The following is a 20,818-nucleotide window of genomic DNA, read 5'->3' as shown; positions in this document are numbered from 1 at the left end:
TTTCTATTCCTATGGATTTTAGGTGCCTCATCTATAAAATGAAAAGGTTGAATTTGATGATCTCTGAAGTCCCTTCTAACTTTGAACCTATCATCCTATGATAAGAGATAGTTTTGGGAAACTGATGCTTACTGCTCAAACTCTTAGAAGACTAAGAAGTGATGTAGTATTTAAAATGGAAGAAATGACTGTTTGGTAACTAAAATATTTACATGCCCTTATAACAGAGAATTTTAAGGGAACCCCCCAGACTATGACACTTCTCAGAGCTGGATATGGATTCTGTCATATTCTGAATCAGAGTTGAAACATTTACACTTTGTGATGGTGCAATGTTCCCTTGCTGGTCTCCATTACCAGGAGGCTACATTAAAGATCAATGATGACTGTCAGAAAAAGATACTTCACTGTAGTGAAAATAAATTTGTTTTTTTTACCTTTATAATACATTAAGAATGAGTTCATTCAATAACGACTTCATTTTGTGTTGTCTACATTTTGTTGTTGAACTGCTTAAGTAAATTATTTTTCAATTAATATAAGTGCTTTTGTGGTATGATATAGTAAGCAATATGTGTGTATTCTTAAATAATTGTTAAAGATGTAAATTATTGGATTAGACAAACCATAAATTATGAAAAAAATGTTGTAAACATCAGTAAATCTGGAGTAAACTGACAAATAAAGTATGTGGTATAAAGAACTGGGGATGGGATAAGCAATTTAAGAACACCTATAGTTAAAAATATAAAACACCTACCTAGACCCTAGCCATCAGCATGTTTCCAAGACACTAAGTGCCTCTACTTGATTTTAGGTTAAAAAATGCTAATGAGATGATAGACAAGTAGCTGGGAGAAGATATAACTGAAAGAACTGATTAGGAGATTCCTACAGGATAATATCCATGGTTCAAAGGATGCCCCTCCCACAACGGGCTCTGGTTCTATACTCATGCTAATTATGTTCAATTCTGGATAATCAGCATCAATGATAATGTTAGCATATATATATACTGCCTAGGACGAATAGGTGGTACTGGGTTTGGAGTTGGGAAGACCTTAATTCAAATTCGGCCTCAGATATTTACTATTTGTATGATCCTGGGCAAGTCACTTAACTCTGTTTGCCTCAATTTCTCATCTCTAAAATAAGCTGGAGTAGGAAATGACAAACCACTTTGCTAGGAAAACTTCAAATGGAGTGAAATGGAGATGTGACTGAATTTTACAGTTGAGGAAACTGAGGAAAACTGAGGTTAAATGATTTGTCCAAGGTCTTATCGCTAGTATCTGAGACCAGATTTGACCTTTCATCTTTCTCACTCCAGGGCTAGCATTCTATCCACTGTATCAACTTTGGAGAGCAATGAAGCTTTTCTTATATTCTCAAGCTCATTTTCCCCTCCCCCTGGAGTTCCAGGAAAAGGCTCTTAAATAAAGCTAAGGTATGACTCATGTCTAGGATCTCCCCTAAAAGAAATTAACAGGATCCCTTCTACAAAAGGTACTCAATGTAAAAAGTAGATATTGGATGTCTGATATTTATTTCTTTTACTATGAAAGAAATGCTTTAAGTACAGAAGAACCCTAAGTGTGCATTAACAAATACTTCAAATAAGAAATAATAACCTATCATGTTTTATGTTTTCCTGAAAGTAAAGATGCTTTGTAGGACTTTGAATATATATATATTTAACTTTCATTTCTGAACTATGCTAAGCCCAAGATAACTTAACCTTTTAGTTCCCGAGTTCTCATTCTAATGTCCCACTATTCCAATGATGAATGCCTCATATGGACTAGTATCTAGGTATAGCTAACCATACATCATACTACAAACTGGCTATCTTCTTACTAGCAACCCTGTTATTTCAGTGTAAGAGCAGGTATCATGCCTTGGAGAACTTCATCTTTACAAATTAGGAAATCTCTCCTTGGGACTCTGTTGCCTTGATTAGTGAGTGCTTGATGGGTACCTTTTACCCCACACATCTTCTGCCTATTTAGACTGTTGCCATCACCCTCCATTATTCACATCCACCATCTCCTCTTCTGAGATCTTCTTTCCTACACATTTTCTAATTCTAGAGCTATAATCAAATCAATTGTGCCATTGTTAATCTTCAATTCCATTCATCATCTCAGTAACTTCCTTTGATTCTCGTTCCCCTAGATGTACTATTTCCATTTATTAGATTGTAAACTCCTGAAAGGCAAGACCTGTCTCTGTTCTCATATTTTATGAAGTGGAGGGAATGGTTGGGGGGGGGGCAGGAATGATAGTGATGACAAAACTAAAATAGAAGAAAAAAGAGAATACTAATAATGAAGCTTTAAAATAATACACAGGAGAAGGGTCAGAGGGAGGCACGGACAAGCTGGATAATTTTAATTTATTGCATACCATTTATATAGGAAATGAGATGAATGTGGTTTCATAAGCAATCATTTTTTATCATTCTTTGTATATAGAAATATTCATGTTTGCTTTTTGTCAAATAACAAGTAAAAAAAAATTAAAATTAGAAAAAGGTAAAGTATATATTTATAGCCAAACATGCAGAAACAAGTTAAATACCTTTGGGCTTTAAAGTTAAAAGGTATTACAAAGCATGCTCTTCTCATGAAATAGTCATAGTAGGGTAGCCTAGGACTCTTACTAAAGCCAAAAATTACATGATTCTGATAAAACGATGTTTGGTAGTGGTCAGATTAGACAACATGTCAATCAGAGATAATATGGTCAATGGAGATGATACAGAAAGACTATCCAATAAGATCTGAGATCAAATTCAATCAACACAAAATTGGTCACACTGGATGAGTGACCAGTGTTTGCCTCAGTTTCCAAATATGAAAAATAGGGATAATAATGTATCTACCTCCCAGGATTGTTGGGAAAACAAAATGAAATAGTATTTGTAAAGTGGTTTGCAAATATTAAAGTACTATATAAAGCTAATTTATTAACCGCTTAAACTTTTTGAGTGTTTCTTCTCATGTAAAACGAGGATAGTAATTCTAACAGTATCTCCAGACAAGGTTAATAGGATCATATGAGATAATGTGTGTGAAATGCTTTATAAACCTTTAAGTGCTATGATATTTTAAAAATAATACTTATTATGTGATTATCATGTATGTTATATATGTAATATACTACAATATGTTATAGATAATATGTAATTAATATATAAATATATTGTAATGTATAAATTATATTATATATAATATACTACTTTATATTATATATGTAATATATAAACTATGAAGTATAATGGCACAATTGTAATAATACACAGTACCATTGTATTTGGATTTGGAGATCTGAAGAAGCTTGTGGTCATCTAGTTTAACTACCTTATTTTACAGATGTTCATGGAAGATGTGATTTGCCCAAGGTTATGTAAATACTGTCAATTTTTATTATTAGGAAATACTATTGTAATATATTGAATCTACATTTAGAATGGGTTTCTTTTTTCTCTAAGGAGGAAGGTAGCTTTCAAATAAAATCTGCAACCATGGTATTAAGGGCAAATAAAACACAATTTTGTTATTTAGTGACATATTTCCTAATCTCTTCTTCAGATATTCATTTTAAAAACAATTGATATTTTTAAGCTACTGAATTTGAAATTTCAATGATTCAAAAGAAATTAAAATTTTTTTTTCCTTGATTCTTTCAGTCTGTATTCCTCAATCACTCTTGGAGAGCTGGTTGTAAATTTCAGAAACGAAAAAGAAGAATTAGGTATCCATGTCTTCAAGAAAAAGAATTAGGCAGAAAGGCAGGGAGAGACTTGCATGAACTGATGCTAAGTGGAGTAGAATCAAGAAAACATTGTACACAGCAACAACAAGATTATGTGATGATCAGCTGTGATGGACTTGGCTCTTTTCAACAATGAGGTGATTCAGAGCAATTGCAATAGATTTGTGAGGGACTGAGTAATTTGCATCCAGAGAGAGCACCATAGGGACTGAATGTGGATCACAACATAGTATTTTCACCTTTGTTGTTGTTGTTTGCTTGTTTTTTCCCCCTTCTCACTTGTTTTTCCTTTTTTGATCTGATTTTTCCTGTGCAGCAGGATAAATATGGAAATATTTTTAGAAGAATTGCACATATTTAACCTTTATTTAATTACTTGCTGTCTAGGGAAGAAGGATTGGGGAAAGGGAGAGAGAAAAATTTGGAACACAAGAGTTTTGCAAAGGCGAATGTTGAAAACAATCTTTGTATGTATTTTGAAAATAAAAAGTTATTGCATTTTGTTTCTTTCTACTCAGGTTATTTTTAACCTTCTTTATAAATTTGATCTTTCTTATGCAATAAGATAACTATATAAATATGTATAATATATTGTATTTAACATATACTTTAACATATTTAACATGCATGGGACTACCTGCCATTGGGGAGGGTGTGGGGGGAAGAAAGGGAAAAGTTGGAACAGAAGGTTTTGTAAGGGTCAATGTTGAAAAATTACTCATGCATATGTTTTGTATATAAAAACCTATAATAAAAAAAGAAAATAAAAAGCTATTATTAAAAATACAAAAAAAAGAAAAATAATTAGGTAAGCAGCAAATTATGTATCTAATATAGAACAATGAAGAAGAATATACAATTTTTTGACGTTCTTTTCTATGTATCAAACACTATGTATTTGAAAAAAGAAACCAAATTGGAGATAAGTTCTTGCCTTTGAAGAGACTACATTTTAATAGGATAGATAACACATTTAATGAGTGGTATCCAAGGGTGCTATTTTGGTTTGGAAAGTTCTAGGATGCTGAATGGAGCCTTAGGAGAATTAACCAACACATTTTTTTCCTAGTAGCAATGGCAGAAATGACTTGTTTATAGTACCAGAATTTGAGAGCTGGGGTGGGAGGAGGAAAGAGAAAATATTACATATAGAGGACAGATGGCTGCAAGAGGATAACTTGGAGTAAAGTGAAGCAAAGCTGGGGCAATTTAAGAATACTCATTCATACAAGGACCTTGACAATCAGGAGAGGTGGGAATCCAAAATAAGAGTGCTAGAGCTGAAAAAGCTAACATTTGGAGAAAAAAGTTAAAACTAAGTCAGCTCAGAAGACAAAGTTGCTGAGTACTTGCAGGGGTTAAGTTTCTTAGGAATGGTAAATTAAATGATGTGCCTATTTATTTAAAAGCAATACACAAATTCAATAGCATAGTAGATGTCAGTTCGACTTGTCATTAAAATTTCCCATTTCTTTTCCTTTGCGTTTCTAACTCCATTTTCTATATCTTGCATGGAAGTTTCCAGGGAGACCTTTTCTATGAATGGAGAGAAAATGAGAAGATTAGAATAGATCCGAGAGAGAAAACCTCTTACTTCTAAGATGTCACAAATAAAAGTGGGAAAACATCTGACAACTTCAAGGACAGGTACAAATTTTGACCTTCCAATGTTGAGTAATGTTGAGAATGTCTCTTATTCAATAAAACAGCAGAGTTTCCTTTCTCTCTGATTAAAGGAGAAATTTAAATTGCTCAAGTAAAAAGAAGCACAGTAATGTCTTTCCAGTTATAGATAAGCATCACCTTTTTCCCCCTGATCTTCTATATTGTCAGCTAAGTAAAGACTGCTTTTTGTGTGCATTGTTCTCTCTATGAGGGAATACAAGAGAGAGTAAACCTTATCCACAATATCCTGTTACTCTGTAGGCTCTTCTGCAATCAGAGATAGGTTTTCTGGAGGCACTGTTAGTACACTCACAAATTAAAAGAAAAGAAACAGTCAACATTTATACAAGTTATTGATACACTTGTCCTATTTAGCTCTGTGGTTTTATCTGAGCACTGCCTATCTTAAACACACACATACACACACACACACACACACACACACACACACACACACATTCCTAAGAGAGAGACATAATTTTTAATTTTTCATGGCTTTACCAAGATAAATATTCAAAAGTTCTATCACATTCCTTCAAATTAGAGCCTTAAAACATCTTGGAATTTCAGACATATTCCATTTTCTTTTTACTGTAGCATCCCAAAATCCAGGAAGCAAGTATCTTGTTCCTGGGGATCTCTCTTTTTGCAATGTCATCTTGTTAATGCTCATAATGGTGTTCTTCAGTTTGGAGTTAGCCAATAACCAGTCAGAGGACAGGGGTTCTCTCTGAGATTTGTGTAACCTAGGGCAAATTTTTTTCTTTCTTTTTAAAATTAATAAATTAAATTTTTTCTTGTAGTATTTTATTTTTCCAATTATATGTGAAGACAGTTTTCATCATTATTTTTTAGTTTTTAAATAATTAGCTTTTCACTTTTAAAATATATGTAAAGATAATTTTCAATATTTGCCCATGTAAAATCTAGTGTTCCAATTTTTTCTCTCTCCCTTCTCTTACCTCCCTCCCCTAGACAGCAAGCAATTCAATATAGGTTAAATATGTACAATTCTTCTAAACATATTTCCACATTTATCATCAGCATTCATTTTTGTAATATTTTGAATTCTTTTTTTCTCCCTCCTTTCCTTACCTCTCTCCTCCTCAAGAAGACAAGTATTATGATATAGGTTATACATGTACAATAATTTTAAACATATTTCTATATGTCATATTGTTAAAGAAAAATCAGAATAAAAGGGAAAAACATGAGAAAGAAGTCAAGAAAAAAGTGAAAATAATATTATTTGATCCATATTCAGTCTCCATAGTTCTCCTTCTGGATATAGATGGCATTTTCCACCTGAAGTCTATTGGAATTGTTTTGGATCGCTGCTTTGCTGAGAAGAGCCGAGTCTATCACAGTTATCATCACATAATGTTGCTACTGTGTACATTATTCTCTTGGTTCTGTTCATTTAACTTGTTCGTGTAAGTCTTTCCAGGCTTTTCTGAAATCAGCCTGTTCATCATTTCTTAAGAAGAATTGTATTCCATTACATTTATATATCATAAATTATTGAGCCATTTCCCAACTGATAGGCATCTCTTAATTTTTCAATTTTTTGCCTCCACAAAAAGAGCTGCTACAAACATTTTTGCATATGTGGATCCTTTTCTCCTTTTTATGATGTCTTTGAGTTGGGCAAAATACTTGATCTCTCTGGTCCTTAGTTTCTTCATCTGTAAAAAAAAAGAGCATTAACCTAGATGGTCTTTAAGGTTCCTTTCAGCTCTTTCTTGATCATATTGGGAATATGGACTGGATTTGGTATTTCATTGGTAGAAGAAATTCCCAGATGAGGAAACTTACTCTATCAATTAGGCCAGTGACTTCTCAGCAATTTATAGTCTCAAAAAGTTGCTTAGAGTACTGGGTTTAAGTGACTTGATCAGGATTATACAGACATTACTTGTCAGAAGAATTTGAACACAGGTCTTTCTAACCCCCAAACTAGCTCTCTAGCCAATACTCCACAATGCTTCTCATATGATCCAATGATCCCCATAAAAGTACCAATTTATCTTGAATGGTAATTAATCAATATACAAATATCATCATAGAGAGGACTATATGATTTACTTCCATATCCAACAAAATGTAACTATGGATCTCAATCCATTTTTATGTGTCCAGTATGTGACTTACATCTTTACTAATAGACAGATTTTTTCTATATGGGGTCTTGAAGATCTCTAGTAGAAATTAGTAAACTTTACAGGCATGTCACTAGGTAAGTCAATTTCCAATGGAAATACTTCAAAATGATGCACAAAGTAGGATTTCACCCAATATTTGGCCTTAGATTTGGATGCAGCATCCTTTAAAAAATAGTTTTGTACCTGAAAATTATATGTTAAGTAATTTTTGATCCTTTCCTAATAACTTCCTTCAAAAATTATTTTGCATTTAATTTGTATACAGAACATATGTACATATAAAGATCTAGAGGATAAGGATTTTCCCCCCATTTCTTTCTTTATATGCTTAGCATAGGGCTTGACACATAGGAAGGGGGCACTTAATAAGTGCCTGTGGATTAATTTATTGATTGTAAATGGAGATTTTATAAATAAAATAATATTTTAAACTTAGAAAAGGGCTCACCATTCTCCAATCGATAAGTGGTCAAAGGGTATGAACAGACAATTTTCAGATGAAGAAATTGAAACCATTTCTAGTCATATGAAAAGGTGCTCCAAATCTCTATTGATCAGAGAAATGCAAATTAAGACAATTCTGAGGTACTACTACACACCTCAGATTAACTAAGATGATGTATATTGGAGGGGATATGGGAAAATAGAGGCACTAATACATTGTTGGTGGAGTTGTGAACTGATCCAAACAATTCTGGAGAGCAATTTGGAACTATGCCCAAAGGGCTATCAAAATGTGTATACCCTTTGATCCAGCAGTGCTACTACTGAGCTTATATCCCAAAGAAATCCTAAAGGAGCAAAAGGGATCCACATGTGCAAAAATGTTTGTGGCAGACCTTTTTGTAGAGGAAATAATGGATGCCCATCAGCTGGAGAATGATTGAATAAGTAATAGTATATGAATGTTATGGAAAATTATTGTTCTATAAGAAATGATTAGCAGGATGATTTCAGAAAAATCTGGAGAGACTTACATGAACTGATGCTAAGTGAAAAAAGCAGAACCAGGAAATCCTTGTACACGTCAACAACAAAATTATATGATGATCAATTCTGATGGACATGGCTTTTTTCAACAATAAGGCTAGTTCCAATGATCTTGTGATGAAGAGAGCAAAAGAGTCATTTACACCCAGAGAGAGGAATGTGGGAGCTGAGTGCGGATCACAACATAGCATTTTTACTCTTTTTGTTGTTGTTTGCTTGCATTTTATTTTTTCTCATTTTTTTTCTTTTTGATTTGATTTTTCTTGTGCAGCAAGATAATTGTATAAGTATGTATGCACACACACACACACATATCTATATCTATATCTATATCTATATCTATATCTATATCTATATCTATATCTATATATATTTTTTTTTAACCATGTTTTAACTATATTGAAGTACTTGCCATCTATGGAGAAGTGGAGGGAAGGGGGTAAAAATTGGAACACATGGTTTTGAAAGGTTTAATGTTGAAAAATTATTCATGCATATGTTTTGAAAATAAAAAAGCTTTAAAAAAGGGGCTCACTATTTAAGGGAACCTTATAATAAATAATTTCACAAAGCAAATCATTTACCGATCAATAGTTAAACTATTCCATAAGTTCTGATTTTCCTATCTTGTAATTATTGTAAAGTAAGGTGAATTTAAAGTTTTTAAAATCTTTCCTCTAACAAATACTGGCTGTGTGATCCTTGGTAAAAGAGATAACCTTTCAGAGGCCCAAACAACTCTTTCAATTTCAGAGTAGGTGTCAGTCTGCATTAGTATAGAGAATTTTCTCATTGGAAACTAATGAAGAAATCACAGAACTGGTTAAAGAAAGTGTATTTACAAATAAAATAATTCATCCTCTTAATGAGTTTCTCTGATCTTGTCACTTCTTTGCTCAAAAACCTTTAATTGGCTTTTCATTGCCTATTAAACAACATATAGGCTATTGATCTCAGCTTTTAAGATCTTCCATGATTTGGCTTCATTGCACTGTTCATATAAAAGCCTTACATGTATTCTGACAAAGTCAGGCTATTCTTTGGCCTTGTCTCATGGCCAGATTTTTGCTTACATTATTCTTTGTGCCTGAAATGGACTCTTTCTTTCATCTCCACATTCCCTGACCCCGATATCAATGTGTTGAAACTATTACAATTCATTTAAGGGTCAATTTAGTTATTAACTTTGATTGTCTCAGATGAAAGTGATCTCTCCCTCCTCAAATTATTACTAGCATTATTATCTGGGTCTTTTCTTTACAATTTTCTCATTCTTCTTTGTGTCACAATTGTATATATCTTCCCTCCCTGTTGAACATTAAGTTGTAAACTCCTTGAGAGCACTTGAACATAATATTTGAGAAATGAACCTATTTTTAAAAATAAGGTGCAAGCGAAGGTATACTGATAAATGTTTAAAAACTGGCTCTTTAAAAAATTAAAGGACATGGCACACTTCAAAAATTTAACAAACAGATGTTATGAATTGATTTAAGTTGGCTCTAGCATATCCCTGAAGATATATCTCAGGTCAAAAGCTTCAATATCAATGTATTTAAATTCTGAAGAAGTTCAGGAGAAGAGGGAAGTAAGTACTTCCAAATAAGTAAAAATACTATATATGATTTAGAAGGGGTACAGATTAGATAAATAGGTCAAAAGTTGCTTTGGTGGAGGAGAAATTGAAGAGAATTCAACAAAAATTGGGAAAAATTTGAAAAAGAGAAACATTCAAGTATTTGCTAGTCTGGATTTTACTTACAGGTTGTAAGAGAAGATTTATTGAGAATATATTTTTAAAAAGGATTAATGTGAATTAAGGATGATCAAAGAATATTTAGGGAGTGGTACCTGAAGAGTAGACTCAAGAAAGACAAGGAGATGGTAGCTGGTAAGGCAAGGCTAGGTAAGCAAGAAAAGGTAGTTGAAATAATTATAATCAGGTTCCAATTAGTGTGAATAATGAACCCCTTGAACTGGTTGCATGTATTCAAAAGTGTACTATTTAAAGTTATAATTATGTAAAATATGATAATTAGTTCTAGCTCAATGGAAATATGCAGTGTAAAGTTAAAATAATTTTTATTACTTTAGAAGATTCATTATTTGAACTAATAGAGACTGAGATATAGAAGGTTAAATAAATTTACAAAATAAATGTGAATTGGAGCAAGTTGGTAAACCAGACAGGATATTGTTTCAAAGCTGAGGAAAAAACAGGTATGACTAGAAAATATGGAAATTTTTTTTAGAAAAAGAAAAGAATTTGAGTAATTTTCAAGTTATTAAGAGGTAACAATCAGGGGCAGCTATATGGCTTTGGATTCAGGAGGACCTGAGTTCAAATTTGACCTCAGACACTTAACACTTGCTGCCTGTCTGAACCTTAACTTAATTCTAATTGTCTCAGTTACAACAAAAAAGAGGTAATAACTAGCTGTTAAGTTTTAATTCTTTGATGCACAAATACACACAATAATTCAATGAAAAAAAAAACCTGAAAATCTTAACCATAAAGAGAAGGGAGAATTGTTCAGCCACTTGCATTAATGTTCACTATTTATTTATACCCCATGGAGAGTCCAATCTCCCTTCTAGAAAAGATTAAGAACTCAAAGTTTATTTGCATTTTAATTTCTTAGGGACAATGAACTGTTCCTAAGGGAAACAATTTTTAGATTTCAATGGGAATTACAGGTGGGATCTGTGATGGAAGAAGGAAAGCTTGACCATTGTCATGATAATAGAGAATTCTGAGAGGGGGAAGAAGGAAAGGAAAAAGGACAGTTGTATAATTGGCACTTAGAAAAAACGTTTTTAAGGAGGTCCTTCCGGAAGGTGAGAGAATTGGATATTCTGAAGAAGAAATTCTACATACTCCCTAAAATAATACAGATATCATGTAGTTAGGTCAAAGGAAGAAGGATGGAGGAATAATGATTGTAGAAGTTTTGCTTAGCATAATCAAGGAAGCTCTGATAAAACTGATTAAAACTGATTAAAAATAACAGAGAGGGCTATTGTTTTCCCAGAGCACACATCCAAGACATAACAGAGATTGTTCCAAGACTTAACAGAACATAAGACAACCACCCATTTCTGGCTACTCATATGGATACAAATAATACTTCTAGAAAGAGCCTAACAAGTATTACCAATGATCGTGGCTTGGGTCCTGAAACTAAAGACTATTGAACCACAGTCCAATATTTTCCTCACTATTGCTTCTTGAAGGAAAGGAACAGAGAAGAGAAAATTTAATTTGGGACATAAATACCTGTCTAAGAAGATAGAAAGTAAGATTATGATCTGAATTTCTGGGCTATGATTGGTTTACAATATAGAAATGATAGGGAGGGGGCAGAGATGTAGTCCACCTAATAAAAGCTGATAAAAATTTATTTTCTACTTGTCTTCTTTCTCTCTCTCTCTCACTCACATATATAGGTATATCTACATAATATATATTATATATGTATGTTATACATATATGCATATATATATATACACATTCATATATATAAACATGTATGTGTATTCTCTAGTTAGATACCATAGAGAATAATTATGAAGGAAAAAAAATAGAGTAGATGCTGAGAAAAATCTAAGAAAATAGACAGTAAACAAATCTATAGTTTCAAATGCTATATACTATATGCCTAAACTTTGAATAATAAACAAGAAATAAGAAGACAAATCTGACCTTATAGGTATAAATGAAACTTGGTGAAAAAAATCCCATAATTAGACCCTAGGCTCTAGATAGGCATATTTTATTTAAAATAAAAGAGGAATATAACATTATATATTAAAAGAGTATACTTATGTAAGGAAATCTAAGAACTAGAACAGAGAATTATGAGAGACTATTTTTGTGAAGGGAAAAGGAAAGAGAAGTAGAAGTGACTTATAGAAGTGACTTACATATTGGAGAATATAGCCATAGCTCATTTTATTGTGCTTTGCTTTATACTTTACAGATATTTTATATATATATATATATATATATTTACAAATGGAACATTTATGGAAACCCTGCATTGAGTAAATCTATTGCAGCAATTTTTAAAAGCATGTGCTCACCTTGTTTCTCTGTCATATTTTGGTAATTTTTGCAATATTTCAAACTTTTTCATTCTTATCATGTATATCATGGTATTCTGTGATCAGTGATTTTTGATGTATTAATTATCAAGCAAGTTGAGATGGGATTGAATTCTAGAAATCTGAGAGATTATGGAGAGTTCTAATTGAAACCCCTGAGAGCTTTTGGTTTTGGCTCTTTGCTATTGGCTATCTTCACTTCTATTCCTCTTTTACTTTGACTAGAGAAGGATTTTGCAAGCTTTGAAGTATAAGAAAGATGTTGCTCTTCTTATGAATGTCCTATGGGCATACCTAAATCAGCTTATGGCAGAATCTTCATTGAAAGACAAGTATTAGCTGGACCTACATGAATGATTAGATAAAAAGTCCAGCAAAGAAACTACTCTATGTCAAGGTAATAATGGTGCTTTGTCCTTCCTTCTCTAAGAGGACCATAACATCAGGGAGGGGATACCATGGCATGCAAATGAATTGACTTTAAGTGAGGGAGGGTTGTGTAAGGTCACTTGTCTTACTTTACCCTCTAGAGCCAACTAGGTCCAGGGGCAAGATATAGATGAAGATCTGGAGATGGCTCTAGATGCAATGGAAGATATTACCTTTTTTTAAGCTTTGGTCTTTAACAGATCTCAATTTGACTGAGGCTGTACCCATTCAGTGATTTAAGGTTAAGTAGTAAGTAAAGAAAAGTTGAGTATTCTAGGAATGGGAGGAAATGATTTTCCGAACCAGGAGTTTAGAGTTACCCATTTGTCACTTATGCTAAATTTATGCCCACTTTTCTGCCATCTGTATGTAATTGTGTGAGAGTATATCACAGACTTTAGAGAAGGATATTTTGTACCAACTATTATTACCATATCACTTTAGTAAATGTTCTCTTTTAAAAGCTACTTAAAATCTGGCTATGTAAAATGATTCTCAACTGATAATCTTTTTTTTTTTTCTTTAAAAAGCTTTTAATTTATTTTTTAAAATTTCAACATTATTTTTCTAAACACATGTAAAGATAGTTTTCAACATTCATTTTTTTGTAAGACTTTGGTTCCAATTCTTTTCCTTCTCTCCCTTACCACTTCTTTCCCCAAAACATCGAGCAACCTGATATAAGTTGACATGTGCAATTATTTTAAATATATTTCTATATTTGTCATGTTGTGCAAGAAAAATCAGATCAAAAAGGGAAAAAAACACAAGAAACAAACAAACAAAACAAACCAAAAATAATTCAACTGATATTCTTGAGAGAAAACACTAGCGAGGACACACAGTCTAAACACATTGGTACTGAGCTTATGGCATTAGAGAAGCTCTTATGTATATGATAGGGTGTGATGAAAATAGTTTGAACTGACTTCAGAGAGATGAATAGTACATTTTTGTGTACTATTTTTTGTGCGAGTATTTATTCCTCAGAAATCAGCAAATCATATAAATTAGAGCTTGATTTATTGTTCTGTTAATTGTCTACACTTTAAGAAAGCAATGGGGAAATACTAATTCTGCAGATTAAAAATTAGAGCTTGATTCATTGTTCTGTTAATTGTCTACACTTTAAGAAAGCAATGGGGAAAATACTAATTCTGTAGATTAAAATTAAAAATGTGTCAGTTATATATATATTTTTTCTTTTGAAACCTGGTTGTTAAACATCTACTAACACACCCCTGCTTATAGTCCATCAGGGAGACTTTTAGAACCTTGAAAGAAAAAGGTAGCTAAGCTTTTGGGATTTGAGATTCAAAGCTGAAAGTGAAAGTTGAAATGAATATGCTCAATTTCTGCCATTTTGGAGACACTTAAATTCTTGTTTGTTGTTTTACAGGAGTCACCTGACAGTGGCTGCTAGAGATCCAACCCAGACCTGCAGAACGAATATCCTCTTGTGAGAGGATGATACAAGGAAACTGAGAGACAGTTGCTGTTCTCCGACCTCTCTGACTGAGAGGGTTGCATTGTCTGATTGCCTCCAATTTATCTCATTCACAGTCTGCAACACCTGTGTCAGCAAAGGCTGCCCTGCAACTCCTTCAGATGCTATGATCTACAGCTGTGGAGACTCTGGAAGAATTGACCTACCCCTTAACACTGTTAATTGATTGATTCTAAGAATTTGTTTTTAAAAATTTCCTTTCAGTAGTTATTATTTTCAAATATTTATGGTTTACTAAAAATGTTGCTGAATCCTGTTTTTAAGAAAAAGTCTTCAAAGTTAACATGGTAACTGCTATCACTTGCTTATGCTTCATAAAAATCTCTTTTATGCTCTGGAATAAGCCCTTTTTAAAAAATCAACACAATTTTCCAGCTATACTAGTGTGAGGTTGGATAAGAGGCAGAATATGCCTCACTGGCAAGAAAATGGGTTATGATTATACTCCAGTGCTCATTTGTTTCCATTTCGAATTGTAAACAATTACTTTTTGATAATCAATGGTGACAGCAAAAAGATTTCCACCCCACTAACTTGTATTTCTGCTACAGAGAAATACAAGCAATTTTCATAAAGTGTCATGTGTCCAGTGAAGTGATTTCCCTGTTACTTGGTTTTTAGTGAAGATCCATAATTAAATCACAGAGGGACAAAATGCTAGCATGTCACCTGATGTCACATTTATTTCTAGTGTATGCTAGAAGCAATGAACTAGTTGCTTAAGGGAGCAAAAAAGGGCCAAAGACCAAAGGAGAAACCAGGCTAAGTAAAGTCATGATACTACTTTCCATTTCTCTTTTTGAGATCATTCATTCATTCATATTTTCCTTTCTTCATTCTTTCATTCATTTTTAAAAAAATTATCTATCCATCCAATCATTCAACTTTAGGGATGAGCTCAAACAAGTAAGAGAATCAGTGTAAGAGGGAGGCCTTGAGATAAGTCTTGGAGGAAACATAATTGAAAGTTTCTAACAATAAAAAAGTCCTTATTTATGTTTTTGGGGAACAACTTGGTCAAAGAAAAATCTATCCCAACATTCTCCTGCAAAGTAATTCTGTCAAGTCTGTATTTTCAAAGGAAGCTGCCAGTTAATAAAGAAAAGAAAAAATCATTCATAAAATATTCAAAAAATATCTACCCCCTCTCCTTTTCCATGTCTCCATACACATTATTATTTAAAAAGCTGTTAAAAGACAGGAGACACATTCACCATGAAACAAGATTAAATCCATGTTTTATGACAAACTATTTAAAGCTCCAGGAATCCATCTTTAATTTGTACACATCAAAGTCTGTCTTTCACTTAAACTGGTGGTGATTGCACCGTCTACTAGAAATATGGAGGCACTGTACAGAATATATACACCAGTATTTTTTCCTTTCCTCATTATAACATGGCCTGAGGCCTGGAGCTAAACAAAAAAAAAAAAAATTTTTTAAGAACATAATGAGCTGTATACTGTAATGGAGGTGTTTGAAATTGGTTTGACTGCTATTTTGAGGTAAAAAAAAAAAAATCCCAGATCAAAGAACCCAGAAGACCCACAAACTCATGGACTCATATAGAAAAAAGGAAGTTAGGGAGAGGTTAAGATGCAGTTCTTAAGTGGAGAGGTGTGGTGGCTTAAAACAAAACAAAACAAACAAACAAACAAAAAGCAAAGGAATCTATCAAGCACAATTTTGCACTACATATTTCAGTTCCCAGTAAATCACTCACAAACTGCCATATGGCACTGAAAGATTTTGAGAATCATTATTTTGAAGAATATTCTGAAACCTGATTTAATTTCCCTCTTCTTCCATAGCATTTTGCATTGCTCCTTTATCACAGTCATGGACACCCTCCCAGGCTAATTTGTAAAATGAATTTTACTGAATGCCATCTAATCTTATTGCCATAGTTACAACCCAAGAAATCGAAGATTGCTATGCTGAGCTGAAAATAGCTGACTTGATACAAGGAAGATGACTAATTCTTATGCAAAGCTCTGTACTCAAATATATTCTCTTATTCAAAGAACAATAGAAAGTTTGATCCTTGGATACACAATCTTCTGATGCCTTTTCATTCTGAAATGATGTGCAGCTAAAGAATTGAATGAAATGTGTAAAAACTAAGGAAAAGGTTCTGCTTGCAAACTGATGTTTAGCTTACGTGTTATTGTTGTAATAAGCTAAGGGAATATTTGCCTTTGTATTTTCACAGCAATGTTGGAGGTTTTAACTGCCTTCAGATTGCAGAACTAAAATTGTATCTGGTTCTTTGAAAATCTAGAGCTGCTTAAACCATCCCTGAAAGTAATAATAACTAAAATCCCCTTTATGTGTGTTTATACACACATATGCAGAATTTGATTTATATTGACTTGATTTTATTAATATCTTTTATTTTAAAATAATTTACACATTCCTATGTATTTTTCTTTACTTTAGAAAAAGAAAAAAAGACATTTTAAGTAAAATTAACCAACATGTCAAAAATACTCAGCATTACATATATGTTACAGAAGCAAATACATATGTGTATATATATATATATTCTCAACCCTTAGTGTTGCACCACTGTGAAGTAGTGAGGGGAGTTATCTTTTAGGACCAGTCTTTTAGATTATGAGGTCTTCCCTTGTACTATAAATTTTGAGGTGTTTTTTTCTTTCTCTTTTTGTATTCCCTCCTCTCTCTTTTTCTCTTTCTCTCTCTCTCTCTGTTTCTGTGTCTCTCTGCCTCTGTCTCTCTGCCTGTCTCTGTCTATATATGCTTGTATGTGTTAATTGAATGATTAAAGCTTAGCTTTTATAGTTTTATAGCATTTAGTTTCAATTTTTTTGTTGTCCTTTTCATTTATATTTTTGTAGTCATTTTGCGTAGTTTTTCTTGATTTTGTTTGTTGAACTTTGTATTACTTTAAAACTTTTTATGCTTCTTCATATTCTTTGGTTTTTAAAAGTACAATAATACTCCATTTAATTCTGGTTTAATTATTCCTCAATTGATTTGCATCTACTTTGTTTCTAATAATTTACTTCTATACCAAATGCTGCTATATACATTTTGATATATAGGGGAGAGGGGAAGGCCTTCTTTTTATTATTAATTTTATTGGTACATATGCCCTGAAGTAGAATTTGTAAGTCAAAGAGATGGAAAGTTTAACTATTTTCTTTGCATAATTCCAAATTATTTTCTAGAGTAGTTGGACAAATTCAAAATGTCACCAAGTTATTAGTATATACTCCTTTAATAATGACTATTTTAAACTTTTGTTGTCTTTGCCATTTTCCTGATTTTGGGGTAAAACATTTGAATGGTTTTGATTGTATTTTTAATGTGTTATTAATAGTTCACAATTTTTCTCTTTAAACTATTTACTCATATTTTAGCCAGTTATCTTTTGGGAAGTGGATTCTAGTATATTCTATTTCACTGTTATCTAATATTTTGGATGTTAGACCATAAGAGATATTTGATGTAAAGATTTCCCTCCAGTCAACTACTTTCTTTTTTTTTTCTTAGTTGCATTAATTTTGTTTCATGCAAAGATCTTTCAATTACATTTAATAAAAAATTATCTATTTCATCTCTTTTTTGAGGGGCAATCATCTCTATTATTTGGTTAGGAATCAATCTCCTAACCATATCCATGAAAATAACCAATTTGGTTCTTATTTCTTTATTAATTTTTAATGTTATGATTGTTAACATTTAAGTTAAGTAGTTTATTGGATTTATTGTGGGATATGATACAAGTTGTTTAAATGGTTAAAACTTAAGTTTTATCAATTTCCTTCTAGTTTTTCCTAACTATCTTGTCAAATAGGGAATTCTTTCCTTGGTGATTTATTTTGTCAGGTTTAGAGGATATAATTAGTTATTTCTGATTCTTCCTTATTTAGTTTATTCCATTGATTTAATTTTGTATTTTTAAAGTAATAGCAAAAAGTGTTGATGATAAACTTCATATAATACAAATATAGAAATTCTGATTCTCATTCATTCTTACATCTACCCTCCCTCATAATTTTCATGATATTCCAGTGTTTTCAAAAGGTTATTAAGGGCAAGGAAATAGTGTGGTGAATTCTATATCTCCTATAACAAGTTAGTTGAACTGTTTTGTGTTGTATTCATAGAGGTATACACATGTGAAAAAAAAGTAAAAAAAAACAAAAAGTAAGGGACATGGGAAATTAAAAAAAAACCACAAAGTCTAAAATATTAAGGATTTCAAGAGAAAAATTCAATAAAGATTAGAGAAGAAACATATATCCACAGAGTCTGAAAACTTGAAGGAAGAATACACGGCATATCCTCAAAGATAATATAACACTCTTAATGAATATTACAAGACAAAGGGAAATGAACAAAAGCCCAGTGAAATACTGGATTCCAAGTAAGTTTGGAGAAACAATAACAAAGATAAGGAATATTTCAAAATAAAAGAGAAACCCACAAAAGAAAGCTTAGAGTTCTTTGTGAAGAATTAAAATTTTAATAAGCAGATTAAATAAAGTTGAATCCATGATAGTTTCTCCAATAAATAGAGATTAAAAGATTTGGAACACAGAAATACTAAAATGGAAAGAATGTAGGATTTAGGGACAGAACATTTACTGACTTTTGGTCTTTAGATTAGTTATTTAATTTCTCTAGGCCTTATTTTCCTCATCTGCAAAAAGACATATTTCAATGACATATAAGGTCCCTTCTATGAACCTGTCAGAAGAGAAGCTAAAGGCAACAACATTAAAAGAATACATTAATTCCATATCAGTCAAAATGATTGACCTTTAAGCAAGGAAGTACAGAGGCAAGTTAAGGATCATTGGTTCCTTGGTTCCCTAGAAGACCAAGGTAAATAAAAAAGGCAATAATCAGAAAATAATACAAGAAAACTGCCCAGAATATAGGCAACATAGCATCAATGGAGAATCATACATGTTTTGCCTCTAGAAAGAGAAATACAAATCGTTTGTTTCCAAAACAGAGACAAATAGTGATTGTCCAACAATTTAAATAACAGACTATATTTTGCCCTAGCCAAGGTCTTTCTTTAAAAAAAAAAAAGGACATAAATTGGAATAACATAATATTATTCTATAGTCCATATGCAATAGTAGAAGTTGGTAAAGAGATTGTACCAGAGAAACCAGTGAGAGTTCAGGTAAAGAATGAAAGAAACTATTGGAGTTGGGGAAATAAATCATGTCAGGAAAGTAAACACCATTTAGTATAAATGGCTTTGAAGACGAACTGGATTCTGAACAAGAGTGAGGAAGGGAGTGAAAAGGAGAACATACCAGTTGTATGGTTATTCTCCCCCAGCTTTCTATTTTACGTGGGTCGCCACATCTACCATTTTTTTTTTTTCTGGATAGTTGATTTCATAATCCTTAGGGATATGCTATATACTCCTAGCAGTCCCTGGTCCCCTATTTTAGAAACTACTATCTTTGGACAAAGCTATTTTCTTCTTTTTTCTGTTCTACTCCATTCCTGGGTCAAAGAACATATCCTACATAAAGAAGAAATATACAAAAATCAACTATTACATAAGTTAGCTAACTTTTTCTTTGCCTTTTGCAGGAATATCTATGGGCTACCCCTCTATTTAGCTTTAACTTCTTTCTTTTCTTCCAGTTTTGTTTGAAGTGAGACTATCAAGACTAATATAATTCAGATACTCCAGAGGCATTTTCATTCATTGGTCAGTGCAAAAGAAAAATCTCCCATTTAGAACACCAAAAGCCAGGTTCAAGATTATAGAAGCTATAACTCTAATCACCCTCTTCCCCATTTTTCTTCACTATGTTACCATTACTAAAGGTGCACAAGGGGTCTGTATAGGACTGAGGGCCATTTTATATTGTTCTTTGGGTTGTCATGTTAAAAGAATTTGTCAATCAAGGGGCTGTTTTAACCCTATTCAATCAAGAAAGAGGAATTTGATAAAATACCTCATTGGAAAAATAGCTGACCTAAAAAATAGGTCAAGAAAAGGCAATTTAAAAATTATTGGTCTTCTTGAAGGCCACAACCAAAAAAAGAGTCTGGATAGAATTCTTCAAGAGATCATCAAGGAAATCTGGCTTGATATATTTGAAGCAGAAGGCAAAATAGTCATTGAAAGAATCAATCACCTTTGGAAAGAGATATCACAAGGAAAACCTCAAGGAACAT

The 20,818-nt window shown here is 32.4% G+C and overlaps 1 long non-coding RNA gene across 1 annotated transcript; it reads left to right on the top strand.

Annotated features, from left to right (window-relative positions):
- The first annotated feature begins 3,696 nt into the window (after nt 1-3,696).
- Nucleotides 3,697-17,124, top strand: LOC141555127 (uncharacterized). Its single transcript, XR_012486080.1, has 3 exons — nt 3,697-3,914; nt 5,296-5,424; nt 14,527-17,124. It is a non-coding gene; the product is annotated as an uncharacterized LOC141555127 (long non-coding RNA).
- The last annotated feature ends 3,694 nt before the right edge of the window (nt 17,125-20,818 follow it).

Source organism: Sminthopsis crassicaudata, chromosome 1 (genome assembly GCF_048593235.1).
Source record: "Sminthopsis crassicaudata isolate SCR6 chromosome 1, ASM4859323v1, whole genome shotgun sequence".
Classification (NCBI taxonomy): domain Eukaryota; kingdom Metazoa; phylum Chordata; class Mammalia; order Dasyuromorphia; family Dasyuridae; genus Sminthopsis; species Sminthopsis crassicaudata.
The sequence above is the reverse complement of the archived record's forward strand: the minus strand, read 5'-3'. Positions and strand labels throughout refer to the sequence as shown.